Source organism: Desmodus rotundus, chromosome 4, assembly GCF_022682495.2.
Source record: "Desmodus rotundus isolate HL8 chromosome 4, HLdesRot8A.1, whole genome shotgun sequence".
NCBI classification, from domain to species: Eukaryota; Metazoa; Chordata; class Mammalia; order Chiroptera; family Phyllostomidae; genus Desmodus; species Desmodus rotundus.
In genome coordinates this window covers 78,401,196-78,411,748 of record NC_071390.1, presented here as the reverse complement: position 1 = coordinate 78,411,748, position 10,553 = coordinate 78,401,196, and the positions used below count along the sequence as shown (strand labels likewise).

The 10,553-nt window shown below is 42.3% G+C and overlaps 1 pseudogene; it reads left to right on the top strand.

Annotated features, from left to right (window-relative positions):
- Positions 1 to 2,839: 2,839 nt before the first annotated feature.
- LOC112317732 (transcription factor-like 5 protein pseudogene) lies at positions 2,840 to 5,783 on the top strand (annotated as a pseudogene).
- The last annotated feature ends 4,770 nt before the right edge of the window (positions 5,784 to 10,553 follow it).

The window sequence follows — 10,553 nt, the reverse complement described above, 5'->3', positions numbered from 1 at the left end:
CCTAGGAGGAGCACAGATATGCAGACATGCTGTTTCTTTTGGGAGGGGCAGCTGACAGAGGAGTCACACAGCTTCTTTCCAAATTGGCTCCCTTTGTTCCAGTGTTATCTTTCTGTTTGTGTTAGCATTCTTCTCTTCCCAGGACACCTGTGTTTTCTGGCCAGGGAGACTATGTATTCTCTGGTTGGGGAGGAGAGGTATATACCCTTTGCTCAAATGTCCTTAGTTAGAGGAGATAAGGGCTTGCAGTTCACCAGCTGGCTGTCAATTGCTCTGACTGTTTGGCCTTGTTTAATTTTCTTGTCTCAGTTTTTTTCTTTTCTCAGTTTCCCCATTCCACTTGCCCGGGAATTCTCCTAGCTTCTTACTATCCTGTCTCACTCTGACTATTTCTGTTGATCTTTCCTTTTATGGCAATCAAGATTTGCTTTACATATTTAGGTGCTCCTGTGTTGGGTGCATAAATGTTTCCTAAGGTTATATCGTCTTGTTAGATTGTTCCTTTTATCATTATGTAGTGTCATTCTATGTCTCTTACTATAGACTTGGTTTTAATATCTATTTTATTGGATGTAAGTACTGCTACCCCAGGGTTTTTTTTCCCTTTCCATTTGCATGAAATACCTTTTTTCATCCCTTTTCTTTTAATTTGTGTGAGTATCTTTTGATCTGTGGTGGGTCCCTTGGAGACAGCATCAATATGCATCCTGGTTTTTTATCCATTCAGCTACCCTGTCTTTTGGTTGTAGCATTTTAGCCTTTTACATTTAAGGTGATTATTGATAGATACATATTTATTGCCTTTTTATTTTTAAACTATTTTCCTCTGTTTTTTCTTTTTATTTTCTTCTTAAAGCAAGTCCTTTAACATTTATTGCAATACTGGTTTGGTACTAATAAACTCCCTTAGCTTTTTTTATGTGTGAGAAGCTCTTTATTTCTCCCTCAATTTTAAGTGAAAGCCTTGCTGGGTAAAGTAGCCCTGGTTGTAGGTTCTTGCTATTCATCACCTTGAATATTTCATGCCAGTCCCTTTTGGCCTGGAATGTTTCTGTTGAGAAATCCAATGACATTCTAATTGGAGCTCCTTGTAGGTAAACTACCTGCTTTTCTCTTGTGACTTTTAGGATTCTCTCCTTGTTTTAAGCTTTGCCATTTTAATTATTATGTGTCTTGGTGTGGGCCTCTTTGGGTCTATCTTGTTTGGGACTCTCCTTGCTTCCTGGACTTGTGTGTCTATTTCTTTCATCAGATTAAGGGAAGTTTTTGGTCATAATATCTTCATATAGGTTTTTGATCCCTTGGTCAGTTTCATCTCTTTCTGGTATTCCCGGGATGCAGGTATTTCTACTCTCATGTTGTCCCAAAGGTTTCTTAAGCTCTCTTCATTTTTTAAATTCTTTTTTCTTTTTGCTGCTCTGCTTGGGTGTATTTTTCTACCTTATCTTCCAAACTGCTCATTCGATCCTCTGCTTCATCTAACCTACTGTTTATTCCTCCCAGTGTATTATTTATTTCCAATATTGCATTCTTTATTTCTGACTGGCATTTTTCATGGTTTCTATATCTTTTTTCCATGCAGTTGAGTATCCTTATAATAATTATTCTAAACTCTATATCTGATAAATTGTTTGCCTCCCTTTCATTTAGTTCTTCCTCTGGAGGATTCTCTTGTCTTTCATCTGGGCCTGTTTCTTTGTCTTCCCATTTTGGCTGTCTCTTTATGTTTGCTTCTATGTATTAGGTAGATTTGTAAGCGCTCCTGTGCACCTTTTGTCAGATCCTGCTTGTGACTGGCCCTGGGCAACCTGTTTGGAACTATCAGCAATCCACAGTTTATGGCTCCCTCTGCTGGGCCTGAGCTTGTGCAGAAAGAACCAGACTGTGCCCATGGCTGGCTTTTACCACTGGGTGAGGGGGAGGGTCACCTAAAGTCTCAGATCTCCCAGAGATCTCCATTAGTTGTTAAATTTAATCACTGATAAAACCTCCAAATCTACTCAGCAGCCAGCCTTAAGCACCACAGGATGGGTCAGGGTAATTCCAGAGGGTGGGGCTATTGCTTCCCCTCAGGCTGATGTCACTTGGAAGGGAGTGCTCTGCCTGAGAAAGATGGCCTCTGCAGTATGGGGAATGACTCAGCACCGGGATCCTGGCTGATGACTTTTCCATTCTCTCCCCAGAGTCACCAACCCTGACTCTCCTCATGCGACTCTAATCCACTCTGCTCTCCCTCTACTAGAGTCCAGGGTAAGTGGCTGCAAATGGAATTTTGTGGATTGGCCCTTTAAGAGGCTGTCTATATCTCCAGCCCTCTCTCCCTGGCAGACAGAAGCCCCACTACTTTCCACAGCTAGATGTTATCTGGGTTCCTTTGCAAGCTCTGCTGCTATAGGCTGTGGAGCCCAGCATGGAGTTTAGACCCCCTACTTCTCAGGTTGCTGAAATATCTCTCTGGAACTTCAGCTGCCACCCATGGGAGCCCAGCCAGCCCTCTTATGCCTCCTCCACACTCCCTACTAGTCTTGTTGTGGTGAAGTGATTTCTTCTGTCTGTCCTTGGTCATAAGGCTTCTCTCCAGCTAGTGTTCAGTTGGTTATTCAGGATGATTTCTCTACAATTTAGTTGTGATTCCAGTTTGGTTCCAGGAGGAGGTTTGTGCAGCTTCCACTGACTCCTCCACCATCTTGGATTGCCCTATTTATTTCAAAAGATTCCTTCTCTTTGAAAGCATGTTTTGCAAATCTGTGAATCTGAAAAATTCTCAAAAACAGGCTAGTCTGAAAATGTAACATTTTCTCTTTGCCTTCCTGCCATGAGAATTGTAATACTGCCTGAGATGGATGATCCCTACCAAATGGCGGGGGGGGTCACAAAAGTGGAGGAAGGTACAGGGAGAAAAGTGCATCATTTATTTAAAAATAATATCCATTACAATGATTATCCAGCGTCACACTTGACTCAGTGCTTTCAAATACATTTTTATACCTCATGTTTAGCCACTAGTTATTCAGACCCAAGCAAACAGTAGTAGTCCCTAACCTCTTGCATGTATATTTTTAAGTAAACTGTACAAATGTCCCTATTATTTAGAGGTCATCATTTGGGGTCACTCTAATCCTCCTTAAACATTAGAACAAAAGTGAAAAATATTCCTCAATACTTACCCAACAGTCTAATGGCAAAAGAATCATTCTAAAAGAATTTTTCAAATGATCACCCATTGTTAAAAATTATGCCATTGTAATAATGGAAAAACTGTTTGGTCCAGAGCTTTCTGATCACATGGTGATTATGCCTTCTGTTGGATGACTGGCTAAAGACAACGCAACCCCATGTGAAAGGGAGACATGGAAATGGGAGAGGGCAATGATCTTGCTAGTAACTCAGTAGTTAGAACAGTTCCTGATAGTTCTTTATGTTTTGCTAGTTATTAAGTGTTTTGACTTCGAATAGCAATTTGCAATTACATAGTAAACATTTGTGGAATTAAGTGGAGACAAACAAAACAAGTAAAGCAAAAGCTATGTATTCTGAGTCAGTGACCCTCTCATGTGTTTCGGCCGAGAGTCCAAGGTAGGCAGAGGGTTTGCAAAGTGCTTCAGGGGCACTTTGATTGGAGGTTGTTGTCCTGAGGAAGATGGAGGTGACTAACTAGAAGCTGGACATCCTCTGTGATTTGTTAGGAGTATTTGTGATTTGGCTTTCTCTGGTTGGTCCTAACTGGGAAGCAGGGAAAAAATTAGGGAAGCTGTTAGATATTAATCCAGTCTTGGCCATTTTAAGCTGATTTTTACAGATATAACTGTTTAACTTCCTGGATTTCACTAGAGATAGCAGTCTTGCTTCTGTTAAGTCTTATAGCCGGCTAGTTTCCTGGGCAGGTTGCTGCAGATTGTGGGTTAAAATTCTATTTTTTTTATTGTGTTTTATCCTCACCTGAGGATATTTTTCCCCCATTGCTTTCAGAGAGAGAGGAAGGGAGAGAGAGAGAAACATCCATGTGAGAGAGAAACATCAATTGATTGCCTATCACACACACGAGGACAGGGGATCTTAGCGCCGGGGCAGAAGGGGTATTGGGTATTGAACCTGCAACCTAGGCTATGTACCCCAACAGGGAATGGATCCGCAACCTTTCAGTTATAGGATGATGCTCCAACCAACGGAGCCACACCAGCCAGGGCTAAAGGTCTATATTTATATTTATGGTCTGGCCATTGTCCATTTGAACATTTGGTCTCTCACATCCCATTTCTTAATATATATATTGGAAAGAAAATCTAGGGTAAACACACCCAAAAGATGTTGGAGAGAGATCAATTTTTATATTTTAATCATTATACTCTTTTTGAATTAAGATATTTAAACTTCAGATATATCCTTCAGTTACATACAAGTCAGGTTGCAGATATTCTGGGTAAATAATTTATTTTATGAAAGCCAATGTCCTAGAATTATGCATTATATTGGGAGGACTGCAAAGATAGAGCTGCTATTATATATGATACACCAGAATACAAGCTCCACAAAGCCCAAACTTTGTTTTCTTTAGCACCTTATCCCTGGCACCAAGAACAGGGCCCAATACCTAGTAGGCACAAGAGAAATATTTAAGGAAGTGATGCATGTATGTAAATCTCTTTTGAATTTATTTTTAATTGTAAAATACACATAATATTTACCACTTTTAACTATTTTTAAGTGTACGGTTGATTTATGTTAAGTACATTGTGTGTGGTCAGCCTCCCCAACTGTTTTCATCTTGCAAGCATGATGGAGCTAAGCAAGGTGGGGGTGCCACCCTGCCGCTGCTGAGAAGACGCCAGGCGCCCTGGCCCAGGCTGGCTCAGTATGGCCCAGCCCCAGGCGCCCCGAGCTGAGCACGAGGAGAATGTGTCCCTGTTGGCGGCAAAGAGTGCGCCCCAGGTGAGTGCCAAGTCCTCCTTGGCGTCCGCCTGGAGGACAGCCTCAACAGCAACCCCGCTGAGTCCCCGCCTGCATGCTGCGCAGAGTCTCCAGAGCCCAGCGTGGTGCTCAACAATTTGGTGACTCTTATTCGACATCTGACAGTTAATAAACGTTCTTATTCATCAGCAACAGCACAAATGCACAAAGCTAGTGAAAAGTAAGATGGCAGCTGTGGCCACGACTCTGCAGTCCACCTACCCGCTGTTCATAGCCAAAGCCTGCTCCTTGAGGGGAGGCCCTAGCCTCGCGCACAGTTCTAGTAACTCCTGTTCTGTACTTGAGGCTGTTAAGCATCAGGATATTGGATTACTCAGAGCCTTTTCTTTCTGTTCACAACAAGAAGTTGAACCCACCAAGCAAACTTTAGGTAGCAGAAACAAAGCTTTACCTGAGCAGGTTTGGATTAAAGTGGGAGGTACGAGAAGCGCTGTGCAAACAAGCAATAAATAAGAGGAATCAGAGTAGGATAGCCAGTTGCACACAAATGTGGAGCGAACAGCCCTGGGAGAGACTCAGAATGTGGGGAAAGGCGGCCCACAGCCCTGGCTCTTGGCAGTCCACGTGTCTTCGCAGCCCCACTGGGGGGAGCACGGGGTGGGGGAGGGGGTGGAGGGAGGTCGCAGCACAGGGAGAGGCACAACCGCATGGAGGGGTTCAGAAGGAGCAGAATCTACATTTGCTGCGACGAGTTGAACCTCTTCCTCTGGTTCTGCGACGTGAAGACAGACAGGTCACAACCTGGCAGTGGACAGATCTTGTTTCTGATGTACACCCAGGAGCGGCATGGAGATTCTCTGAAGAAGCTATTTTAATATTGAAGTTGAAAGAAAATTAGTAGCATCTCTGGCATATTATGTTTTATTATTTCAAGAAAGTAAAAACGCAACAGAAATGCAAAAAAAAATTTGTGTGGTGTATGCAGAAGGTGCTGTGACTGATCCAACGTGTCAAAAGTTGTTTGCCAGTTTTGTACTGGAGATTTCTAGCTGGATGATGCTCCACAGTGGAGTACCAGTTGAAGTTGATAGTGATAAAATCAAGGCATTAATTGAGACCAATCCACATTCTACCACAAGGGAACCAACATACTCAAAATACGCAAATCAAAGTTATTGGGGGGGGGTGTGGAGAAACAGTCATTGATCGCCTCTCATGCCCCAACTGGGGACATGGCCCACAAACCAGGTGTGTGCCCATTAAATAACTGTACCCGTTAAACAACTCCCCATTTCCCACTGCCTCTATGAATTTGACTACCCTAGGTACCTCATGTAAGTGGGATCATACAGTATTTGTCTTGTTTTTACGGGCTTATTTCATGTTGCATAATGTCTCCAAGCTTCATCCATGTTGTAACATGTGTCAAAATTTTCTTCCTTTTTATGCTGAATAACAGATTGTTGTAGGGATATAACACATTCTGCTAATCTATTCATCTGTCCACAAACACTTAGGTTGCTTTCACATTTTGGCTCTCATGAATAATGCTATAAACATGAATGTTTAAAATTTTTTGGAGAACATGTTTTCAATTCTTCTGAGTGAGAAATGGAATTACTAAATCATAACATAATTCTATTTGTAATTTTGGAATGAACCATTATACTATTTTCCATAGCATCTGCACCATTTTACATTTCCACTAGCAGTGAACGAGAATGTTTCTAACTCTTAAGTTTAATGGCCTGGTTTGCTTGCCTGACATAGATTAAAAGTAGTAAATTAGAAGGATCTGCAGATAAAATAACAGCATGAGGTATCATTTAGAAATTTTGAGTGACAAGAATTCTAAGAAGTAAAATCAGTACTTGATTATTACAATATACAATAATGGATACTCTTGATACTCTGGAGATGTAATGAAAAAGTTAAATTATGTTTAATTTCTGTTGTATAAGGATGCAAGTATCTATATTATTTTAGAAAAACATCCATTGACAATCAATTATGTTAAGGTGTTTGATTTTCTTACTATTTCAAAAACTAAGAGTTCCATGGAAAATGGTGAAATTTTTCACAGGATTGGTATTTAAGGAGTTAATTTTCACTTATCCAGAAATTTCATTTATGTGGAATGGAGCTCTTCCCTGTAATGCCACATAGTGGGACATTACTATTTCTATATATAATAATGAATCATACAGATGCCTTTCCAAATATAAATCATGATACAATAAGAACAAATACTGAGCTACAATAGTATTTTCAGTTAATGTTGTTTGTGTGGTTGTGACATGTTTATTGATTAAATAAAAGGAGGAAATCCACTCAGCTAGGAAAATCTTGTGGAGTTTAATATTATAATGTGAAATAGTATACTTGAGCGTGGAAATAAAAATCAGTTTTCAGGATACTATAGGCTTCCTGAATTTGCATCCTTTTTCCTCTCATTTCATATTTATTCAACCCAAATTTACAAACCAAATCCTTGATGAATGACAACTCTAACAATCACTGTTGGGGGGATGTATGTTGAACTGCCTTGTGTACAGAGCACTAGGAATCTGAAAGAAGTGCAGAGGTGACATTTGCCCCGAGGAAGGTCCTGACATAGTTATGACACACAAGGGGCATTATTACAGTGTGTGCAGGGTTGCACCTGGGAGGAGGGGATGGGAGTCAGGGAGAGATGTGCACTCCATCCTGTGCAGGAGCAGCTGTGGCCACCCCATCATAGGTGGCTAGCTGGCAGGCTTGTCCAGAGACAGCCCAGGCCAGGGCATGGCAGCGAGCACTGTAAGTGGAGCAGAGGTCCCCAGGAAGTGAGGGTGGGCTGTGAGTCAGAAGTAATGTTCATCAGGAAGCTTATTTGGGGTTCACCAAAAGAGACTGAAGCCAGGGAGACATCAAGGTTAGGGAGCCCACAGTGATCTGAGTGGAAGGTATTGAAACCGAGAAAAAAGAAGCAATTAATAGTTAGAATAGCAGAGAGTCATTGATGGCTATGGGGGGAATATTACAAACAATGAGGTTCTAATTTCATACCTTGAATTGGGAAAATGCTACCATTGCTTGGTGTGTACTGTACCTCATGATTCCTATGTAAAGTAGGCGTGTTGTTCCAGATTCATGGATGAGCAAACTGGGCAGTGAACCCAAGTCCCCTTCCGTCACGTCAACATCAGGAGATGAGCTGGGACTGGAAATTACTTCCTTGGAGCTTTTTGCCATGAGGTGAGCCTTGACACTGTAATTTTCCAGAGCTAAAAGTATTTTCCTTGCTAGAAAAAGTTTTTGTTTCTAATAACATATTATGTTTTGATTGGCATTCAGTTGTAGGAACTAGAGTATAATTTGTACAAACATAGCCATTAAAAGTCATAGGTTTCTTCAGAAATGTTAGCTTAGGAAGTGGCCTGATTTTAGGTGACTTGTTATTTAAACTCTATTTAGAGACACTGGGTTTTTGGTGACTTGCATTGAGACTTCTATTCAGTAGTACAGATTCTATATTAACCATAAAAACTAATGAGATGGACAAATGATTTTCATCTAAACTGAAAATATTCATCTCTTTTGTAGGCAATGAAAAGGGGCTTTTCATGTATGTTTGAAGCCTCAGTGGAGATTTCAGAAAACAATCACTAAAATGTAAGACTATAAAGATTGCTTATATTATTTAAGGTTTTAAAAAGTAACTAGATTAGAGAACCAAGATGGCGGCGTAGGTAGACATACTGCACCTCCTCGCACAACCAGAACTGACAGAAAATCAAACAGCAAGGAAGTCCAACACCAAGGAAATAAAAAATAAACATTCATTCAGACCAGTAGGAGGGGCGGAGACAGGCAGCCGGGGCGGAGAGGACTCTCGTGGCCATGGGGGGACCGAGACTGGAGGAGTGTGGGATGAACGGGGCAGGCAGTCTGACCACTGGCAGACCCTGCGGCCCCACATTCGCGCAGATAGGCTGAGAGGGCCGGACTCAGAGTGGTGGAGAACGGGGCAGGCAGAGCAGCGGGTAGCACCCTGCAGCCCCACATTCACACACAGATAAACCGGACAAATGGTGGGGAGCAAAGCAGACCACGCAACCCAGGGCTCTAGCGCGGGGAAATAAAGCCTGAAACCTCTGATTGAAAACGCCCATGGGGGTTGAGGTGGCAGCAGGAGAGACTCCCAGCCTCACAGGAGAGGCCGTTGGAGAGACCCACAGGGGCCTAGGGCATGCACAAGCCCACCCACTCGGGAACCAGCACCAGAGGGGCCCAGTTTGATTGTGGGTAGCAGAGTGAAAGACTGAAATCCAGTGGAGAGTGGAGCAGGCGCCACTCTCGGCTCCCTCTCGGCCCCTCCCCCACGTACAGAGTCACAGTGCAGTGACCAGCATTACCCCACCCCAGGGAACACCTAAGGCTCCGCCCCTTTAAGTAACAGACGCACCAAGACAAAAAAAAAAAAAAAAAAAAAAAAGGCCCAAATGACAGAACACTTCAAAGCTCCAGAAATAATTCAACTAAGCGAGGAAGAGATAGCCAACCTATCGGATGCACAGTTCAAAACACTGGTTATCAAGACGCTCACAGAATTGGTTGAATCTGTTCAAAAACCAGATGAAGAAATGAAGGCTATGCCAAGAGAAACAAAGGAAAATGTACAGGGAACCAATGGTGATGCGAAGGAAACTGGGACTCTAATCAACGATGTGGACCAGAAGGAAGAAAGAAACATCCAACCAGGAAAGAATGAAGCAACAAGAACTCAGAAAAATGAGGAGAGGCATAGGAACCTCCAGGACATCTTGAAACGTTCCAACATCCGAATTATAGGGGTGCCAGAAGGAGAAGAGGAAGAACAAAAAATTGAAAACCTATTTGAACAAATAATGAAGGAGAACTCCCTCATCTGGCAAAGGAAATAGACTTCCAGGAAGTCCAGGAAGCTCAGAGAGTCCCAAAGAAGCTGGACCCAAGGAGGAACACACCAAGGCACATCATAATTACATTAGCCAAGATGAAACAGAAGGAGAGAATCTTAGAAGCAGCAAGAGAAAAGGAGACAGTTACCTACAAAGGACTTCCCATAAGACTGTCAGCTGATTTCTCCAAAGAGACCTTAGAGGCAAGAAGGGGCTGGCAAGAAGTATTCCAAGTCATGAAAGGCAAGGACCTACATCCAAGATTACTGTATCCAGCAAAGCTATCATTTAGAATGGAAGGGCAGATAAAGTGCTACTCAGATAAGATCAAGTTAAAGAAGTTCATCATCAGCAAGCCCTTATTATATGAGATGTTAAAGGGATTTATCTAAGAAAAAGAAGATAAAAAATAAGAACAGTAAAAATGACAGCAAACTCACAGTTATTAACGACCACACCTAAAACAAAAACAAAAGCAAACTAGGCAAACAACTAGAACAGGAACAGAACCATAGAGATGGAGATCACATGGAGGGTTGTCAATAGGGGAGTGGGAGGGGGAGGGGGGGAAGGTACAGAGAATAAGTAGCATAGGTGATAGGTGGAAAGTAGACAGGGGCAGGGTAAGAATAGTGTAGGAAATGTAGAAGCCAAAGAACTTATAAGTATGACCCATGGACATGAACTATAGGGGGGGAATGTGGGAGGGAGGGGGTGGGCAGG